Here is a 21074-nt window from a genome sequence, read left to right on the forward strand (position 1 = left end):
CACAGCCGTTGGCACCGAAATCCTCCTGTCAGCGTCCAGGTCTGGGGGACCCCAAACTGAAACATCCTCCTAGCTTTATCCGTTTCGTTAAAATCTGCTCTCCTCCTTTGTTTAAATAGGTTTAACTCTGCTATAAATTTTTCATTCTCAAACTTAACACCAGGCTGGAGTGGCTCCTCCATCCAACCAACTTGTTTGATACAAGGCGTACCCAAGTTTCAAAAGCCCTCGCATGATTCTTAAGGAACTTTGCCACTTCTTTGCTAGACTGGGATGTGTTGTATTACGTACTTGTTCTGGTACCTGAATCATAGGTGAGCTTTCTCTTGGAAAATTTATTTTCTGATAGATTATGTGAGTGGCGTCATGTTTTAAATATATTAGGGGAATTTAGATCTCAAACTAATTCTCTTGTGAGTCCTTTTATAAAACAAACCCAAATTTATGAATTTTCATGTATTTTTCTTTCCTTAAAGTGAACCATACCTACCTTGATTTAAATAAGACTTCACCAGGGCGCCTGGGTGGCTCAGTCGGTTGAGCGTCCGACTTCAGCTCAGGTCACGATCTCGCGATCTCGCGGTCCGCGAGTTCGAGCCCCGCGTCGGGCTCAGGGCTGATGGCTCAGAGCCTGGAGCCTGCTTCCGATTCTGTGTCTCCCTCTGTCTCTGCCCCTCCCCCGTTCATGCTCTGTCTCTCTGTCTCAAAAATAAATAAACGTTAAAAAAAATCTAAAAAAAAAAAATAAATGAGACTTCACCTACAGTCTCCTCCATTTTTTTTAAATTTTTAAGTAATCTCTGCACCCAACATAGGGCTCACATTTACAACCCTGAGATCAAGAGTCATATGCTCTATTGACTGAGCCAGCCAGGCACCACTAGTCTCCCCTGTTTTATTTTATTTCTTTTATTTAAAATATTTTTTTCATGTTTATTCATTTTTCGAGAGACACGGAGCAAGCAAGGGAGGGGCAGAGAGAGGGAGACACAGAATCCGAAGCAGGCTCCAGGCTCTGAGCTGTCAGCACAGAGCACGATGTGGGGCTCGAACCCACGAACTGCGAGATCATGACCTGAGCCGAAGTCGGACGCTTAACCCACTGAGTCACCCAGGGGCCCCTCCCCCCATTTAAATGCTACTTCTGCTAGTGTCATTTACCCTATTTCCAAGGATCTAATACAGAACCATCTGAAATACAATATCGATGGTACAGAGCCTACAGGAAATTAGTTTTGTTCTCCAGCCTCACTTTAGGACTACTGTAATGTGTCTTTTTCTCTGATTAATTTGTGGAGAGATGCTGTATAAATCACTGACTCTGCATTCTTCCATTTTTCCAGCATATTAATCAATTAATATTTGAGGTTGTATGAAGTAAAGAAAGAATGGGACTGTAGTCCTTTCTGAGAAATAAAATATTAGAGCTCATTTCAGCATAAAAGTAATGCAAATACACAGAAAACTAGAATTCAGAAAAGTAGAAGAAAGGCATCAATATTTCTTCTGTATAATGAAACTCAGCATCACATGTTAGTTTATTTTCTATCTTTCTATGTGCAGCTTTTGTGTTTTAATTTTCATCGTGGCATAAGCATGTTCTATGTTATTATCTCTTGTTGGACATCAGATATCTTTTTTTAAATGTTTATTTATTTGGGGGGGGAAGCACAAGTGTGGGGAGGGGCAGAGAGAGAGGGAGACACAGAACCTGAAGCAGGTCCCAGGCTCTGAGCTGTCAGCACAGATCCTGACGCGGGGCTCAAACTCACAAACCGTGAGATCATGACCTGAGCCAAAACCAACAGTCAGACATCTAACTGACCGAGCCACCCCAGCATGCCAAGATGAGTTTCTATACCTCTCCTCTGCATATACTGAGACCCTGCTCTGTGTGGGGCACCTTGAAGGAGCCAAAGATGAGTAAGACACAGCATCTGTCTGCCAGGAGCTTGGCATCTAGAAGAGGAATGCAGAACTGTCGTCCATAAATAACAGCAGTTCATAAGAAAGTTCTACCTAGGGTATTATGAGGGCACAGAGGAACAAGTCTCTGACTCTAGCTAGTGAAGGGTTTTAGGAACATGAGTAAGATTTTTCCAGACAGTGCAGATGAAGAAAATAAAATAAATCAGGGGTATGTGATAGCAATGAGAGGAGGGCAGGAGGGCAGCAGCAGTAGAAAGAGCAGATAGGAGACGCCTCTCTGAAGAGGTGACATTTATTTATTTTTGTCATTTTTTTTAACGTTTATTCATTTCTAAGAGACAGAACAGAGCGTGAGCAGGGGAAGGGCAGAGAGAGAGGGAGACACAGAATCCAAAGCAGGCTCCAGGCTCTGAGCTGTCAGCACAGAGCCCGATGCGGGGCTCGAACTCATGAACTGCAAGATCATGACCTGAGCTGAAGTCGGACACTCAACTGACTGAGCCACCCGGGTGCCCTGAGGTGACATTTAAACTGAGACCTAAGTGACAAGAAGTTTTCAGCCACTCAAGGACCCAGTAGAAGAGTGTTTAAGGCAAAGGAGCAGCAAGCACCAAGGAGATGGGAGTGATCTTGGCTTGTTCAAGGAAGAGCACGGTGGGAACGACACGAGTGAAAGGGAGTGGAGTAAAGTTGACCTCAGGGAATTGGAGAGGAAAGTAAAAGCGGGTCAAATGAAAGGACAGCAGGGCAGCTCCGAGAGCCCAGCAGCTATTGGAGAACATGAATCAGGAGCGGTTCTAACACATAAGATTGTGTGACTTTTTCAACACTGCCTAGGAGCACCGGAAGTAGAGAGGGCAGATGGAGGGATTGATATATGGTTGGAGGTTGCAGAACAAGCGTAGCAAATAGACAGTGGGGTAGAGGAGGGGGGGAATGGAGAGTTTGTAGTGTTGTGTTCTCAAGTCCAGGCTGGATAAGAAAAGAACGGAAGGTGAGAAGGTTGGAAGGTAAGAGTGTGACATACAGGGATAAAACAGAAGGCTGGGGGATTGGAGGCCTCAGAGGGTTTACAGAGCTTATGTGACAGACACAAGGTAGAGAAAAAGCTGGAAGGATAAAGGGTTTTACTCTGAGAGAAGAATACTGGGGTTTAAGAAAGCAGAGTTCACACAGCTTTGGGTGATGTCAAGGTCCATTGCTGAGGTAAAATGGAGGTGATGGTTGCAGAGGTGATCAGAGAAATGTGGTGTAAGATAGGGTCTTATCTTATTTCATCAAATCAAAGCTTTGGTGTGTCAAAGGACACCATCAAGAAAGTGAAAAGACATGGGGCGTCTGGCTGGCTCAGTTGGTAGAGCATGTGACTCTTGATCTCGGGATTGTGAATTCGAGCCCCGTGTTGGATGGAGAGACTACTTAAAAATAAAATCTTTAGGGGCGCCTGGGTGGCTCAGTCGGTTAAGCGTCCGACTTCACCTCAGGTCACGATCTCACGGTCCGCGAGTTTGAGCCCCACGTCCAGCTCTGGGCTGATGGCTCAGAGCCTGGAGCCTGCTTCCAATTCTGTGCCTCCCTCTCTCTCTGCCCCTCCCCCGTTCATGCTCTGTCTCTTTCTGTCTCAAAAATAAATAAATAAAAATTAAAAAAAAATAAATAAAATCTTTAAAGGGGCACGTGGATGACTCAGTCGGTTAGGTGTCCCACTCTTAATTTCAGCTCAGGTCATGATTCCAGGGTCATGGAATCGAGCCCCATGTCAGGCTCCACACTGGTCATGGAGGCTGCTTAAGATTCTCTCTCTTCCTCTTCCTCTGCCCCTCTCCCTTGCTTGCATTCTTATGCTCTCTAAATACATGAATAAAATAAAATAAAATAAAATAAAATCTTTTTAAAGTGAAAAGACAAGCAACAGAATGGGAGAAAATATTTGCTAATAACTTATGTGATGAGACTTGTATAAAAAATGTATAAATAACTGGGGCCCTAGGGTGGCCTAGTCAATTAAACATCTGACTCTTGATTTCGGCTTAGGTCATTATCACATGGTTTGTGAGATTGAGCCCCATGTCGGGCTTTGTGCTGACAGCGCCGAGCCTGCTTGGGATTCTCTCTCTACTTCTCTCTCTGCCCCTCCTCTGCTCGCGCATGGTCTGTCTCAAAATAAATATTTAAGAAAAATGTATAAATAACTCTTACTACTCAATGATAAAAAGATAGGTAACCCACTTAAAAATAGGCAAGGAATCTGAATAGATATTTCTCCAAAGATGACACATGCACATGGTCCATAAGCACACGAAAAGATGCTCAACATCATTAGCCATCAAGGAAATGCAAACCAAAAGTACGATGAGATACCACTTCATACCTACTAGAATGGCTACAATCGAATATTCAGATAATAAACAAGTGTTGGCAAGGATATGGAGAAATTGGAACCCGCACGCATTGCTAGTGGGAATGTAAAATGGTGCAACTGCTTTAGAAAATAGTTTGGCAGTTTCTTAAGATGTTAAAATTAGAGTTACTGTATGACCCAGCAATTTCACGCTTAGGTATATACCCAAGAGAAATGAAAGCATATGCCCATACAAACACTTGTGCCCAAAAACTCATGGTAGCATTACTCAGTAGCCAAAAGTGGCAACAATGCGGACGTCCATCAACTGACAAATGAATAAGTGAAATACGGTATATCCACGCAGTGCAGCGACTTGGATGATCCTTGAAAATGTCACGCTAAGTGAATGGAGACAGTTACTACTTAGAGTTAGTAGTTGCTCAGAGTAGATTGGGGGATGGAAATAAGCATTTTGTTAATGAAATAGAACAGAATAGGCTAGATTAGATTAGACTGGATCGGGTCTTTACATCTTAGCTCAAGTACCATTTTCTCAGGAAGTCTTCCCTAACGAGGCCAAATCCCCCTCTCTTGGAACCTGTCCTTGATAGCACTAAGCACTAAGGTTGGAAGCTGCTGTTAATTCGCAGGATGATTGGATGGACATTGGGATCCCAGGATGTGAATATAAATACATTGCATCTGCCGCACTTAGCCCAGTCGATAGCACGTATAGCAGGTTATTTGTAAGCATCTGTTCAAGGAGGGAAGGAAAGAAGCTGGTCAGCGGGGGCTCAAAGCTGTAGTTGCAAAAAACACAGTAACCTAGCAGGAAAGGAATAAAATGGGGGATGTAGGTAGATGAGGTCTCTAAAATAAAGATCTCTAAGAGAATGTGTTTCAAACTGGGGGGTCACAACACGTTAGTGAATTGTGAGAATGATATACTAACTTGTGGCCAGAATTTTTTAATGAAATGGAATGGGATAGGATAGAAAATATTGGAGAGGCACCTGGCTGGCCGAGTCGGTGGAGCTGGTGACTCTTGATCTCAGGGTCATGAATTCAAGCCCCACATTTGACATGGAGCCTACCTAAAAAAAAAAAAAAAAGAAAAGAAAAGAAAAGAAAAGAAAAAAACATATCAGAGAAAATACCACATACCAAGAGTAAACATTTTCAAGAAACTTTTGTTTGAATTATATAGATTATATATATATATATATATATATATATATATATATATATATATATGGCAGTATCATAGCCAATGAGGTTTATCTGAGGCGTGATTATTGCTATAATATATATTGTATATGTATATACACACATATACATACATACCCATACACATGTGTGTGTTGTGTCATGATTTTACTATGTTCCAATTTTTAAAAATTGAGACACTCCTGCCCATACCCTCTGGTTCAAACATTTATGACTGTAATTCTTTTCTGAAGCTCTGATCATTTTAGCAGCTTGAGAATCACTGAATATAAGGCTTTTGATGATTTGCACAGCATTTTTAAAAAGTCATTTGTTAAGTACAAATTAAACATTAATTTCTCAAGTGTAAATTTAACACTGGTGGAATTTCTTAAGTATAAACATTAATTTGAGCTTTTAAGAACAAGTCAAACAATGGTTGCAATCTTTATTAGAATATTTTTTCAGTCTCTCAAACGTATCAACAAGTATGATTATTTCTAATCGTTTCTGATTAACAAACCGAGGAAGCCAGTGTTGAGTTATGTGGCAAAACGCATGTCCTTGATTTAATTTCTATTACCATGAGTTATTTCAAAACAGTTTAATGCCAAGATTTCTTTCAATGTGTGCAGCACGTCACGTGTGCTTAACATTTCTTTCGTTTGGGAAGCATGTGTGGTGGGCGCACAGGGGCTTTGGAGCCATTCTGGTCTGCAAGGAACCCTGGGTTTGCCACTTACTAGCTGTTTGACATTGGACAGGTTGGTGTGGTAGGATCTTGGCTTCCTTGTCTATAAAACAGAGAAAGTGATTTAGGTGGAAATTACCATTTGTAGAGGTCAAAATTGGTCCACTGTTGGCAATTTCATGTGGCTCAACCTAGTGATTATCTTACGGTGTGGTTGTGAAGATCAAGCAAGACAATATTTGTTTAATACCTGTCACCATGCACATTTAATATTAATATTCCCTTTGATAAAGACAAAAATGTTAGCGTCATTGTTGAATTATCTCTTTAAATTGGCAGCATATACATTGGTCCATTGCACATTATGTACTTATTTAATGTCTGTCTTGCCTTTTTGCAGAAAGAATTTAAGAAGACTGTTTTGCACATAGTTAGTACTGAATAAATATTTGGATACTAGTGAATTGATGTTTCTGTTTAGCTTTGTTTCCTTGGTCATTTATGAGCCATCATTTGGTACTTTGCTAGAATTGGATGAAACGTTAGAGAGCCCAATATGGACTGTTGTCTCCCAAGAGGATGTAAGAAAATCTTGTTTTGTACTTCTGTGACAGGTATTTCTTTCCAGGGAGCCAGCCCCATGCAGTGGTGTCTGGTGAATGTTTAACAGAACTCTCTGGAGTTCAGGGTGTGTGGGTGGTGGTGGTGGACCTGATCTGCAGCGCCGGCCAATTTCTGTGCTGATACTTCCGTCACTGCTGCTTTCAGGCCATGAACTTGACATCGCTGGATGCACAGTTGGGAAGAGATGAGTATAATGAGCTTTCTGAGCTAGAATCAGGTGCTCCAGCCACACTGCTGGCCCCAAGACTCGTGAAACCCACCCTGAGGGCAGTGCTCTCTAGACTGGGACTGACAGTGCGTGCAGGATTTTTGATTTATATTTATGCTGCTAATAAAGAAGTTTCATAATTACTGAGTATTTTTGAAAAACACAACTGAACAGAATGGCTGGAAAAGGGGGACAAAACAATAATTATAATATTTATTATTATCCTACATCTGTATGACACCTTCTCATTAAATTGCTTTTCTTGATGAGACAACCTGCAGGGTTTTTCTCTTTTTTCCTTTTGTCAACCTGTTATTTTAATGACTAAAAGACCAAGTAGGTGTTCCCCCCAAAAAGTGCTATGTAATTTTATATATTGACTCCCTTGATGAGCTAACTGGCTCAGATCTTGGGAAACTCCTTTTTTTGTGGGACTATAAATTTCAACATCTTTTTTTTTTTTAAATGTGAATCACAATTGGGGGAATTGCTAAGGAAACGGATCATTTTATCAGTGATATATTTAAAGATTTTAAAAATGGTTCTGCAGTGGGACTCCCGGGTGGCTCAATCGGTTGAGCGTCCACCTTTCGATTTCTGCTCAGGTCATGATCCCAGCGTCATGGGATCGGCCCCCACTGTCGGGCTCTGCGCTGAGTGTGGAACCCGCTTGGGATTCTCACTCTCCCTCTGCCCCTCTCCCCTGCTCGCGCGTGTTCTCTCTAAAATAAAAACAAATTAATTGAAAAATCCTTCTGCAAATAAAATGTTTTACTCTAAATCAGGGATACTAAATGGGAGGTGGTATCGTCCTGGGGCGGGGATAGATTTTAGAAATAGATGGTGGTAGTTTTTGTTGTTGTTGCAGTGATTGGGGAGCACTGTTGAAATCTAAAGGGTCCGGCCAGAGATGCTAGAATTGGAAATTGTCCCATGTTCTGAATGACCTTCAAATCTTTTTTTTTAAGAGAGAGAGAGAGAGAGAGAGTGCACATGACAGCAGGGGAGAGGCAGAGAGAGAGGGAGAATCTTAAGCAGGCTCCACATTCAGTGTGGAACCTGATGCAGGGGTTGATCTGATGCTGAGATCATGACCTGAGTCGGAATCGAGTCAGACACTTAACCGACTGAGCCACCCAGGCACCGTGACCTTCAGAGATATTCTGCTGAGCTGTCATGTTGATGAAAATAAGCACCCAGGTTTCCAAGATGCAAGCATCTTTTACAAGGATGCTTGCATTTAGTTTTGCTTCGAACCCTCCAAAAGTTGTTCACCATGTTGGGAAGTCTTAGCAACATTGGTGGTAACTGATTTTGCCACTAGGGCACACCTGTGTCAGTCTTTGTCTTGCACCGTCACTCACAGTGATGGTATGACAGTGTAAGCGTTCGGCTCCTCTATTTTGTCTTCTAGCATCGCTGTGCCTGAGTTTACATTTTGAGGTGCATGTTATTTTATTATAAATTACTTATTTTTATTTGTCCTTTCTATCGGCGTTACGTTGATTGTTTTTTACAATTATGCGTAGGGGTATGTGGTATCACCTGTGAGTTTCATTTCAGGTTAGTACAGGAGGGCTACTGAGTATGTGTTATTAAAGGAGTCATTGGGTCTGAGACCCAATAACTAATCTAAGTGGCTAATCCTTAGCATGATATGGCAATGCCATTTCTTTTTCCACGGTCCCAGCATATCTTCCTACCATCTGACATCGCATTCCCTTGGCTTCAAGACTATAAGCAAATTGTTCACCTCTGCCCCAGTCACTACCATTTGTGGTCTAACGTAACAATTTTACCCATTTTCCTTATTTTTCCTTCCTGGCATCAGCTGAGCCATCGGCATTATTGCCACTGCCCACAGTGGCATCCGCCGACCATCATGAGAAAAAGCCATCATCTGCGGAATTTTACCCATTTAAAAAAAAATTTTTTTTTAACGTTTATTTATTTTTGAGACAGAGAGAGACAGAGCACGAACGGGGGAGGGTCAGAGAGAGGGAGACACAGAATCCGAAACAGGCTCCAGGCTCTGAGCTGTCAGCACAGAGCCCGACGCGGGGCTCGAACTCGCAGACCGCGAGATCATGACCCGAGCCGAAGTTGGCCGCTTAACTGACTGAGCCACCCAGGCGCCCCTACCCATTTTCTAGATCAGAGGTGACAGTTTTGCCATTCGTTCTTCAGAACATTTGGTGACCTCTTGGAAAAGGACGTAGTCAAAAAGGCCAGTGGATCAGTTTTTACTGTTGTAAAATGAAGTGAGCCTAAATTTCCTTGAGTTTAGAATTTGCCCGTGAGGAATTCGGAGGCAGGCAGGAGCGAGCACATCTGTTTCGTCTCATGCCTTACGTAGAGGCAATAAACACTCCGGTAAGAAAATAAGCACTTAGTGCTGTGCACACAGTAACAAAAAATAAATGCATACTTTGAGCGGGACCCTAATATGAACCTACAGATCATGTTGTCAACACAGTGAAAATGAAAAACAATGCGTCGTCAGTGAATAAACTCGTAATGAACATGCAGGGCTCACCTTTGGCAAGAACGCAAAGTAGCTGGTGTTTGTTTCCAGCGCTTGTGTCTTCTCTCTTGGGTGCCCTTTTCTTCCCTCAGCACCTCCCACCACAGCGAGCCTAAGGCTCTCGGCCGGTCCTTTTCTGATTTGAAGGAGTCTCCCCGTCAGAAGGAAAGGGGTCTGGTACACCTTTTTTCTTACTAACTCTAGAATCTTTTTAGAGCAGATGGGCTGTCTTCGGAGAGGAGGATAGTGGTTACCTTGGACAGGCAGAAATGACTGGAAAGGAGCTCGAGAGCTTCTGGGGGAGCTGGTAATGTTGTGTTTCTTGTTTTATTGTGGTAAAAGATACATACCGTAAAATTTACCAACTTGGCTGTCTCTAAGCGTACAGTTCAGTAGTGTTAAGTATATTCACATCGTTTTGAAGTAGATCTTTAGAACTTTTTCATCTTGTAAAACTGAAACTCTGTACCCATTAAACAATAACTCCTCATTTCTCCAGTGCCCTTGGTAATTGCCATTCTACTTCCTATTTCTATATATTTGACTACTCTAGATACCTTATATGGGTGGAATCATGCAGTATTTATCCTTTGGTGACTGGTTTATTTCACATAGTATCATGTCCTCAAATTTCCTCCATATTGTAGCACGTGACAGGATTTCCCTTCTAATGTTGTATTTATTTTTTTAATGGCATTTTTCAATGTTTACTTCTTTTTTTATATGAAATGTATTGTCAAATTGGTTTCCATACAATACCCAGGGCTCATCCCAACAGGTGCCCTCCTCAATACCCATCACCCAGCCTCCCCTCCCTCCCACCCCCATCAACCCTCAGTTTATTCTCAGTTTTTAAGAGTCTCTTATGGTTTGGTTCTCTCCCTCTCTAACTTTTTTTTTTCTTCCCCTCCCACATGGTCTTCTGGTAAGTTTCTCAGGATCCACATAAGAGTGAAAACATATGGTATCTGTCTTTCTCTGTATGGCTTATTTCACTTAGCATCACACTCTCCAGTTCCATCCACGTTGCTACAAAAGGCCAGATTTCATTCTTTCTCAATGCCACGTAGTATTCCATTGTGTATATAAACCACAACTTCTTTATCCATTCATCAGTTGACGGGCATTTAGGCTCTTTCCATAATTTGGCTATTGTTGAAAGTGCTGCTGTAAACATTGGGGTACAAGTGCCCCTGTGCATCAGCACTCCTGTATCCCTTGGGTAAATTCCTAGCAGTGCTATTGCTAATGTTGTATTTCTTGATCTGTGTGCTGGTTACCTGAGTACACTCCCTTTGGGAAAATTCATCCAGTTGTGCACTCATTTTTTTTTAAAGTTTATTTATTTATTTTGAGAGAGACAGAGAGCTTGTGAATGGGGGAGGCACAGAGAGAGAGGGAGAAGCTCAAGCAGACTCTGCACTGACAGTGGGGCTCGAACTCGCAAACTGTGAGATCGTGACCTGATGCTTCACCAACTGAGCCACACCGGCGCCCCCAGCTGTGCACTTACTGACTGGACCCACTTCTGTATGCATGTTATACTTCCAAGAAAGACTTTATAAATTAGACGGAGACAAAATTTAAAAATCATTACTACCGCTTCTACTAAGCTATTAGTAACTTGTGTTAATGTTTCCCAGGGACGTTTTGGAAGCACCAGTTAGAGAAGGCAACGCTTAACTCCAAGGGGTATGTGGTGAAGGCAGAACTTCAGAAGAGATGGCTTCACACAGGCCCTATTCAAATCTTCCTTGATGTGTGGCTCTGAGCCCCTTCATACAGAAGGCTGGTACTACCCATCTCAATCCAAAATCACTAAACACTAATACCCCCCCACCACCACCAAACAAGAGCAGAAGGTAAAGAAAAAAAACCCACTGTCCTTAAAGAGGTAAATGAAATTGGGAAGAAAGCCCATTGAAGAAAATTTTAGGAGAAAGAACAAAACAGTGTTGGAAGAGGACAATCAGGTAGGGTTGTCACATTTAGAAAAACAAAAAGCCAAAAAGACAAGTGATCAATACAGGACACCCATTGAAACTTGAATTTCATATAATCAACAAATAGGTTTTTAAAGTAGAAATATGCTCCAAATAGTGCACGGGACATACTTGTACTCAAAATATATTTGTTGGTGAGGCACCTGGGTGGCTCAATCAGTGCAGTGTCTGACGCTTGATTGTGGCTCCATTCATGATCTCAAGGGTTTGTGAAATTGAGCCTGGCATTGGGCTCTTCACTGACAGCGTGGAACCTGTTTGAGATTCTCTCTCTCTGCCCCTCCCCTGCTTGTGTTCTCTCTCTCTCTTTCTCTCTCTCTCAAAATAAATAAAAAACTTTAATATATATGTAAAAATTTGTTGTTTATCTGAAACTCACCTTCCACTGGGCATCCTGTATGTTTTACCTGGCAACCCTAGATACAAGGGAAGGAAGAGGGAGATAAAATCACAGGGAACATGAAAAATGTCTCTTCAATGCAGGGATCCAGCCCAAAGCCAGATTCTCTTACAACTACCTAGCATTGGATAACATTCCCTGTCCTAAATGAGGGAAAGAACTTTGCACTAGGAATCAGTTTAATTTTGCAATGAAGAAAAAATTGGACTTTTCTTAAATCTCTTGCTAGGGGTCCAGAGTTTAATCCAAATCCTTTCACATTTGCTGTTTTGCCGAGAGCTGAGTGACACAAACTGCCTGGGATAATGGTGTGGGGTTGCAGGCAGGAAGGGCAAAGGACTTCGTCAGAAAGACCTAGTGCCTGGTAGTGACTTGTCAGTTTTCATCTGAAGCGGTTTTTGATGTGTATAAATAGGGGTTGCCATTAAAAGTACTGCATCATTACTGGTGGGGAAAAACAAATTCCCGAACACTCCGCCCTCTCTATTCATCAAAGCCAAAGTGTCCAAGATTCACTCAAGGTGAATGAGAGCAGTTGTTCTGGAAGAGTTGGCTTTGTCACACAGTTTCTGATTTGCTCTGAAGCCCTGCGGTTAAACCCTTCTAACTCTGAGTCCGTAAAGGGATAATAAGGCTTGATCAATGTAAGTTCTCAGGCTCATTGTTTAAAAGAAACAATTTTTAAAATTGCAAGTATATAATAATGAGGATTAAATAATTGACAAGATGATTCTAAGCTGAAGTTTCGCAAAGCCCATTTTAATGATTTATTGTAAAATCAGAAGTATAGTTGCGTGTAGTTAAAGGCAAACGTCCTTTAACTTGTTTGTTACTAGACATAGGTAAACTATATGTTCTGTGACCTTTTTAGACCATTAATTGCTTAGTAAGATTTTCTTTCATAGGTTTGAAGTAAACTTTGGCCTCGCTCGGGTGGAATTATCACCAAACTTTAAAACTGTGAAAGACTGAATTTATTACATGGGAGCTATATCTATGACTGTTATCAACTGGAGAGGTAGAATCTTGGTTGATAGTTTTTATGGCTTTATGAAACTGTCGACACCCTGACCTGCATGTCCTCGCACAGTTTCCTTAGGTGTCTATAACCTCAGCTTCCTCATCTACAAAAATGAGGGGGTGGACCAGATGACCTCTACCCTCCAAGCTGTAAGACATTGTGACTAGATTCCACTAAAGGTGTGTCCATCTCAGGGTTAGGTGACTTAGAACAACTTACCTAGAACTTTTCTCAGTAGTGATGTTTATTATTTTAATAGGTAAAGGTAAGTAGAGTACACAACAAGTGTTATCAATTGCTTCCTGTCCTCTTGGAAATCTTTTGTGGGTAAATAATCAGAACTTGGGGGGAAACCAGAATGCCCATAAAGCAATAATATCTAGATGGGACCAAGGATGAATGAGCTGAGATGTGGTTACTACAGGGGGAATAGGTTCCATGAGAGAGAGAGAGAGAGAGAGAGAGAGAGAGAGAGAGAAAGAGAGAGACCTGTCTTTACTTCCCCAGATCGTGCTGGTTGGGAACAAGAGATTCACTCTTAGGACACTCTGCTGCCAGAAGCAACATCTTCTGTTTGATTCCCATAACGGCCAAGGAGAGCACGTAAGGGCAGCTGTGACATAAGACGGGACCACGCCTGAGGCTGAGTGTTTCCACTCACCCCAAGTCTGAGGTGAACAGTCTGTAGGTAGCACCTTGGGGATCAGGCCTTCTCACCTCCAGAATCTTCATACCCGTTAAGTCAAGTGTTTAAGATGCAAATTATTTGGATCACGACACCCTTTTTGCTTCCACACTCACTGTCAAGTATTTGTGTACTTTCTGACAGATTATAAATGTGTCTAAAAATGTTCGGCCACAGCTTCTTGCTGCGACTCTTCCACGTGAGGCAGCTTGTGACCATCCCCTCAGCCATTTTCTCAAGGAAGCAACAGCTTGGAAGGGAGACTCGCAGTCGGGAGGGGAGACTCCGGGGTCAAACAAGGCAAGGTCACGTCAGCTGCTTCGCCGGCTTTATTCTTCCCCATGCTCTGGCTCTGTCTTCCTCACCAAAGGGTCAGAAATCTGGAAGGATATTCTAAGGATCCCTGAGTACTGTGTATACGCAGACACTATGGAATATATGTACATCCTCAAGGACATACTAATCAAAGCTAATTTACAAGGGGATCTAGGAGAAAGAGTGGTAATATGGTCCATATCATGGTGTGTACAGAGTGTGTATGGTAGGTGATAGTTCGTAGCAAAGTTCAGTATTTTTTCCAGAAAACTTGGCAAAAGTTTACCCTCTGAGGCATAGATGCCCATCTGCTTGTCCCCAGAGCTTGTGAATAGGTTATTTCACGTGGCTAAACGGACTTTGCAGATATGATTAAGCTAAGGGTCTTGAGATGGGGAGATGATTCTGGATTATCTGCATGGGCGCAGTGTCATTACAAAGGTTCTGATAGGAGAGAGGCAGGAGAGACGAGAAGGAGACATGATGAGGGAAGCAGAGGTTGGAGTGATGTGAGGCCATGAGCCAAGGAATGCAGGAAGCCTCTAGAAGGCAGAAAAGGCCCAGCCATAGATTCCTCTTTAGAGCTTCCAGAAAGAACACAGCCCTGCTAACTCCTTGATTTTAGGACTCCTGACCTCCAGACGTGTCAGAGAATAAACGTGTGCTGTTTGAAGTCACTCAGTTTGTGGTGATGTGTTACAGCAGCCACAGGAAGCTAATGTAGGAGGATTCAACAGGCTATTTTCAATTCAGTGAGAGTGCTTTGCTTGAAAGCGTTAGGGGTAATGGCAGGCAGGAGTGTTCAGAGTCAGTTACTGTACAGAGTTTATTGGGAGCCCACCATCAGCTAGGAACTGAGACCTCACTTGTGGACAAACTGACATGGGCTCTGCCGATACGGAACTTACGGCCACAGGAGGAAGACCGGCATTAAACCAAAATGGCTATTAATCAACTTCAAGTGTGCAGTGTGCTTTGAAGTACTGCATGGTACGATGCAAATGACTAAAAGGAGAGCTCTTTCTTCTGGATGGTCAGGGAAGGTTTTCCTGAGGATGTGACGTTTAAGGCAGACTCTGACGCTGAAAGAGCCTTTCAGACAATCGGTAGAGCATATCCAAAAGCTGTAGGCAGGCAAAGCATTGTGTTTTAACGAGTTAAGAGAAATCCAGTGCCATTGGAGCCAACAGAATAAGGGCTAGTGCTGTACAAGAGGAGATGGAGGGGTGACTAGGGCTAGGCGAGACAGGGCCTTGTAGGCCGTGGAAGGATCGTGGCATGCCCATATTTATGGTTTTATTTTTATTAAAAAGTTTTTTCCTGATGTTTATTTTTGAGACAGGGCGAGACAGAGCATGAGCAGGGGAGGGGCAGAGAGAGAGAGGGAGACACAGAACCTGAAGCAGGATCCAGGCTCCGAGCTGTCGGCAGGGCTCGAACCCACGAACGCGGCATCCTGACCTGAGCTGAAGTCAGATGCTTGACCGACTGAGCCACCCAGCTGCCCTGAGGTGTTGAAGGATTCTAAGCAGAGTTTAGGAAAATGGGGACATGTTCTGAATTCCAGGTCGTCAGCTGTCAGCACAGAGCCGGATGTGGGGCTCGAACTCATCAAAAGTGACATCGTGACCTGAGTTGAAGTCAGAGGCTCGACCAACTGAGCCACCCAGGCGCCAACGCCCCGCCCCTCCGTATTTATACTCTTAAAGATCACGTAGGCTATAGTGGATGGAAGAATGGATTGAGGTGCAACAGAAGATGGCAAGAGACCAGTTAGAAGGACACTGCAACAGCCCGGGTGAGAAGTAATGGCGGTCCTGGCTAAGATGGTGGCAGTGAGGACGGAGGGAAGCAGAAGGGTTTAAGAGATGGACATATAGGTCAGAGGATCAAAAGAGTTGGCGATCGATGGAGCGCGAGAGGTGACAGAGAGGGAGGTGTTAGGGATGGTGCCTAGGTTCGTACTTAAGCAACCTGGTCAGCAGAACTGCCATTTTCTAAGGAAGGGAACCATGCTGGAAGAGAAGAACTTTGGTGGGAAGAACACGAGTATGACTTTGGACATGTATAACCTGAGGGGGTCACTGAGACATTCATGGGGAAATGTCAAGTAGGCATTTGCATACCCAGGGGCAGGAGATTTAAACTTGGGAGTTAGAATTTCAACGGCAAGTGACGTTCTGGGGACAGCGGAGATTGCCCAAGAAGGGAGAAGCTGGTAAGAGGAGGGCCTCTGGAAGGGCTCTAAGGGACCTCAAAGGAAGCAGAGGAGCAGAGGTCAGAGAAAGAGACGTGGAAATGACTAGAAAGCAAAGGAAAAAACAAGGAGGGTGTGGAGCCAATGAACTGAAAGGAAAAGTGAGTTTTTTTCAGAAAGGACGGAGTGACTGTGAGATCATGAAAAATAGGGACTAAAAAGTATCCCCTGGACATGAAGATCATTGGTCAGTGACCTTAGCATGAATTCGGTGTGGGGGAGGGAAGGGGTCATCTTCTTTAAGTGTTTCTGGCAGACGTTAGTGAGCACAGGGTCTTCAGGAAAAGCTACGTGCTGGTGAGAGGTCGGACAGGAAACTGCTGCCGGGAGTGGCTGAAGGCTGCACGGCCACCACCGCACACGTGCACCAGTACTTTGCCTTCCCAGAAAGACACGTAGGTGGTAGACAGGACTCCAGACCCGCAGGGCCTTAGCCGCATCTCCTTGTACGCTTGTCACCTTTGGCCGGAATCATTCCCTCTTTCTCTCAGCTCTCTGCTCCTTGCTTGCGGCCATCCCTGTCTCCATTCTTGGTTATTCTGAGACTGGACCCGTGAGCTCACCCTCTCATTCTCTCTTCCTTTCATTCTAGTGTTGAAGAGATTCTGTGTCTCCAGGGAGTCGGAGTGACTTGATATCTCAGAGCAGTTCTGCAGTGTGTATGCAGTGGTTCTTCATGGAGCGCGGTGAGTCCTATGAGCAGACAGAGAACAAGAGCATATTAGGTGAGTGACTTGACGGAGAAGCTTGAGGGGAGGATACGGCTAAGTCTTCTTCCGTGTGGAAAGCAGAAAGGCTATTGATAGAGCCAAAGACTGGCTCCAGGTTGGAAGTTCAAATAATCTTGCCGTTCAAAGAGAGAATGCTCTCTTCGGCAGCACCTGTACAAATAACTGTGAGAGAAAGCGTTCCTCTGGTTTTTATTGTCTACTGAAATTCAGCTTACGTATAATTCACATGGAATTCCTTGACCACGACTATGAGGTGTATGTAGGAGCCCAGCCTCCTCCACGTTCGTGCGGCCACAGAGCACAAAAATGGGAACAGGCGTTCCTCAGGTTATACTGCCAGATAAAACTCACTCAAGACCAAAGTGGCTTTGTCGCTGAAACCAGAGCAACAATAGGAATCCTGAGAAGAAACACACACACACACACACACACACACACACACACACACACACAGAGAGAGAGAGAGAGAGAGAGAAAGAATGAAGTCATTTGAGGGAAAGGAATAAAAGAAGAAAAGGGTTATACAAGGAGTTATACAAGGGGAGACAGAATACAGCTCTGACTCACACAATAATTAACTCACTCTGAATAATATCAGAGTTCTGAACTTGGTTTTGAACACGAATATAGCTTTTATTTGTACAGTGGGGGTAGTTGTTCCCCCCTTCACTATTTCCTTTATCCTTCAGGTTAATTATTCCCTCAAGGAACACAAAATTATTTTCTCTTGTTTTCTGGGAAAGTGCTTGTGCTCACTCTTCCCTCAGGATCTGTTGAATAAGTTAGTACCCGATGAAAGATAGTAGCAGGTGACTACATGGGCACTGATGAATAATTGAGTATTTTAGTTAGAGCTCTTCTCGGAGACTCATGATCTTCTTTCTAGAGATCAGCTGAAGTGCAGCCCTCTCATTTTACATAGGAGGAATTGGGCATGGAAAGATGAAGCAATTTTCCCAAATCCACAGAGCTACTTCGTGGCAGATCTAGGCCTGCAACTTTGGGGTCAGGTGTCTCCGAGGCTGTGCTGTCCCGTTCGAATGCATCGAATCAGCCACAGCGCCCATAATTGAGAGCTTCTTCCGGCCGGGAGGGTACCTTCTCCACCTCTCACGACAAATCTTTAAAGGAGGCCTTATCACTCCCATTTCCCAGGTGAGAAAACCAAAGCTCAGAGAGGTTAGCTAACCCGCCTAAGACCACGCTGTCAGTGCTAGTAGAACTGCCTAATCTTGTGGGATGGCCGAGTGGGGATTATCAGCGTCTAGGGCCGATCCGACTCCTCAGGGGGGACAGGTGTTGGGATGCCTGCTGTCACAAGGAATGCCCAAAGGTCCACACCACAAAATATTGACCCAACTCCTCGGCTATGGTGCCTAAAGGTTGAACTTGGAGTCATGGCTAGGAAAGAGCAGAGTCTTGAGGGAATGGAATGCTGAAGAGTTGTATTTTCTTGGGAAGGGGAACTGTGTGGAGCAAAGGAGAGCTTTTCAGGCTGGGTAGGATGATACTTCTTAAGTGGAGACAGCGTAAAGGGAAGGGTTCTCTGGAGAAGGAACAGATACTTCCCAATTCTGAATGGTATCTAGAATGAGGCTGGATCTTTGAGCCCCTGATTGGGCTGAGGCGTTTATGGAAATCGATAGCATGCATTTATAGAACCTGATCAGTATGCTGTGACTGTACTATCTTTGAAGGGGGTCCATCATTACATAGAACTGAATTATAATCCTGGGCTCAAGATATCAGGTCCATGCATGGCTCTCTCTTTAAATAAATACGTAGGTAAAATGAACATCCGTGAACCCAACATCCAAACCACAAACTGGAGCAGTCAATGAAGCTGTCTGACGATACTGAGTTTTGAAGAGGAAGATATGGATTAGCCAAACCTCTTATTCATCCCTAGGAATATAAATTACTGTAATCAGTTTCCATTATTTTATAGTGTTAAACATTCCCTTGGAATCTATAAACCTGGCCAAAAATAACAGCAGCACTGTTTATTTGTAAATTATAGGGCTAAGTAGCAAGTTTTTCTTCCTGCCACATCTGAAAGTTTAGACGAATACACCAATCTTCCTTTTTTGAATGGGAAAGCCTAGCTCTTCAAAAGCACCCATTCTGCAACTTTTTCCAAGTTACGGTTAGCTTGAACAGGAAGGCAATACTGTATTGCTTGTCACTAGTCATATGTTTGTCAAATGGGATCTAGGACTAGGAAGGTGTAGTCTTATTTTTTACTGAGGCTTGTCTGTGCAAAGCGATTGCAGTTTTAGAGAACTCATCTGCTTGCATTTGTTTGGCATCACTCCCTCTGCTTGTATAGGTCTTCAAGTCATGGCAGAGACAAAAGCCTTGGCAACTGGGTAACTCCCTGAACGATAGATAATCCAGTGTTGGATCTCCTGACTCTACCATATATCAATGGATGGCCACGGGCAAGTTGCTGAACTTCTCTGAGCCTCAGGTTTCTCATCTGTAAGTAGGCAAACTCATGTGTGCCTTGTGGGGCTGCTATGTCGATTAAAAGAGGGAACTGCCCCTAACCAGCTAGGCCACAAAGAAGCCCAGCAGCAAGTGTTAATTATGTTTTCTATAGAAACAGGAGTATAAGGGGTACCTGGCAATATATCTCGCACAGCACGTATCTAATAGAAATCTAATGTGATTGGGGCGCCCGGGGGGCTCAGTTGGTTAATTGTCTGACTCTTGATCTTGGCTCAGGTCATGATCTCACAGTTCATGGACCCCCCTCCTCGGCGGTGGGCTCTGTGCTGAGAGTGCTCAGAACCTGCTTGGGATTCTCTGGCTGCCTCTCTGCCCCTTCCCTACTCATGCAGACGCATGCGTTCTCTCTCTCTCTCTCTCAAAATAAATAAACATTAGAAAAAATATAATGTGGTCCCCAAATGTGAGGCACAGATGTAATTTAACATTTTCTGAAAGCTACACTTAAAAATGAACCAAAAAACCCAAATGAAATTAATTTTAATATTATATATGATTTAATCAATGTAACTGATATATCTAACATGTTATCATTTCAACATGTAATCAATATAGAAAATTCTAAATGAGAGTTTGTATTCTTTTTTCTTTTCTCTCTCTCTCTCTTTTTTTTTTTTTGCATACTGAGTTTCTGAAATCCAGTGTGAATTTGACATTTACAATACCTCTCAGCTCGGATCAGCACATTTCAACGGCTCAAGAGCCCCACTTGGCTACTGTTGCTGTTGTACCGGACAGTGCAGCCTTAGCGCTTCTAATGAGATTGGATCTCTTTAGATTTCAAAATCTGGACTTTCAATTCTATTCTAGTGCACATTCCAAACAATGGGAGGCGATTGACCGTATTCCTGTTCCTTTAATATCACTAATTTGTAGTTGCCTCGTAGATGGGACACGGGTCAGATTATCCTAGAGCTGGCGTCCCCAATCTTTTTGTGACAAGTGGCTGTTTTTCTTTTCCTCCAGGCTTTCGGAATAAGTGGAGGGAGAAGAAGGTGAAAAGAGTTGGAACTGACGATAAAACTCCAGCACCCTGGAGAGGGGGCCTTCCTGGAAGATACATAAGTCTCCCTGATGGAAGGAAATCTTAGCGACTTTGGAAACGACTCAAGTTTGCTGTCATGTTCACATGTGGTGGTCGTGACGGTCAGGGCCAGGGGGAGGCTGCACCTTAGTGAACAGCTTGGGTGAATGAGGGCTGTACTGAACTCACCGATGTGAGAAATGCCAAGTTTTCCAGATAATAGGTGGCACCTTAGATGTCAGAGTCCACTACAAATATTAATAGAAACTGATAAGATCATGATTTGGAGAAAAACAGAAGAGCAGTAAGTAGATTGTGACAAGTTGCTGTGTAATTACCTTTCATCTTTTGGGGTAAAGGAGAACTGAATAAAGCCACTCACGTTACCTATTCTGGGCTCACATTTTTGGATCACGTTCCCACCCAGAGACTCCGAGGAATTCCTAAATGTCAATCCAACCATGGTATCACTCAAAACACTCCTTAGTGGTTATCATATTGTTGGCATTTTTCTGTTTCCTTCCAGACTTTTTCTGTGAAGTTTTGTGATCTTTTCATAGCTGAGCTCAAACTTAGTACTAAACTTTGTATCCTGCTTTTA

At 43.3% G+C, this 21074-nt stretch overlaps 1 long non-coding RNA gene and 1 other non-coding gene across 2 annotated transcripts in view; one reads left to right on the forward strand and one right to left on the reverse strand.

Moving 5' to 3' along the window:
* Positions 1-20842, forward strand: part of LOC102948645 — a 69149-nt gene extending 48307 nt beyond the window's left edge. Inside the window, exons 2-5 of the long non-coding RNA XR_445809.3 lie at positions 16800-16932; positions 17861-18093; positions 19268-19419; positions 20416-20842. This is a non-coding gene — a long non-coding RNA (uncharacterized LOC102948645). The remainder of the gene's footprint in view (positions 1-16799; positions 16933-17860; positions 18094-19267; positions 19420-20415) is intronic.
* LOC122235610 lies at positions 8821-8907 on the reverse strand. Its single transcript, XR_006213651.1, has one exon. It is a non-coding gene; the product is annotated as a small nucleolar RNA SNORD35 (small nucleolar RNA).
* Positions 20843-21074: the final 232 nt, after the last annotated feature.

The sequence above is a fragment of the Panthera tigris genome, chromosome X (assembly GCF_018350195.1).
Source record: "Panthera tigris isolate Pti1 chromosome X, P.tigris_Pti1_mat1.1, whole genome shotgun sequence".
Classification (NCBI taxonomy): Eukaryota; Metazoa; Chordata; class Mammalia; order Carnivora; family Felidae; genus Panthera; species Panthera tigris.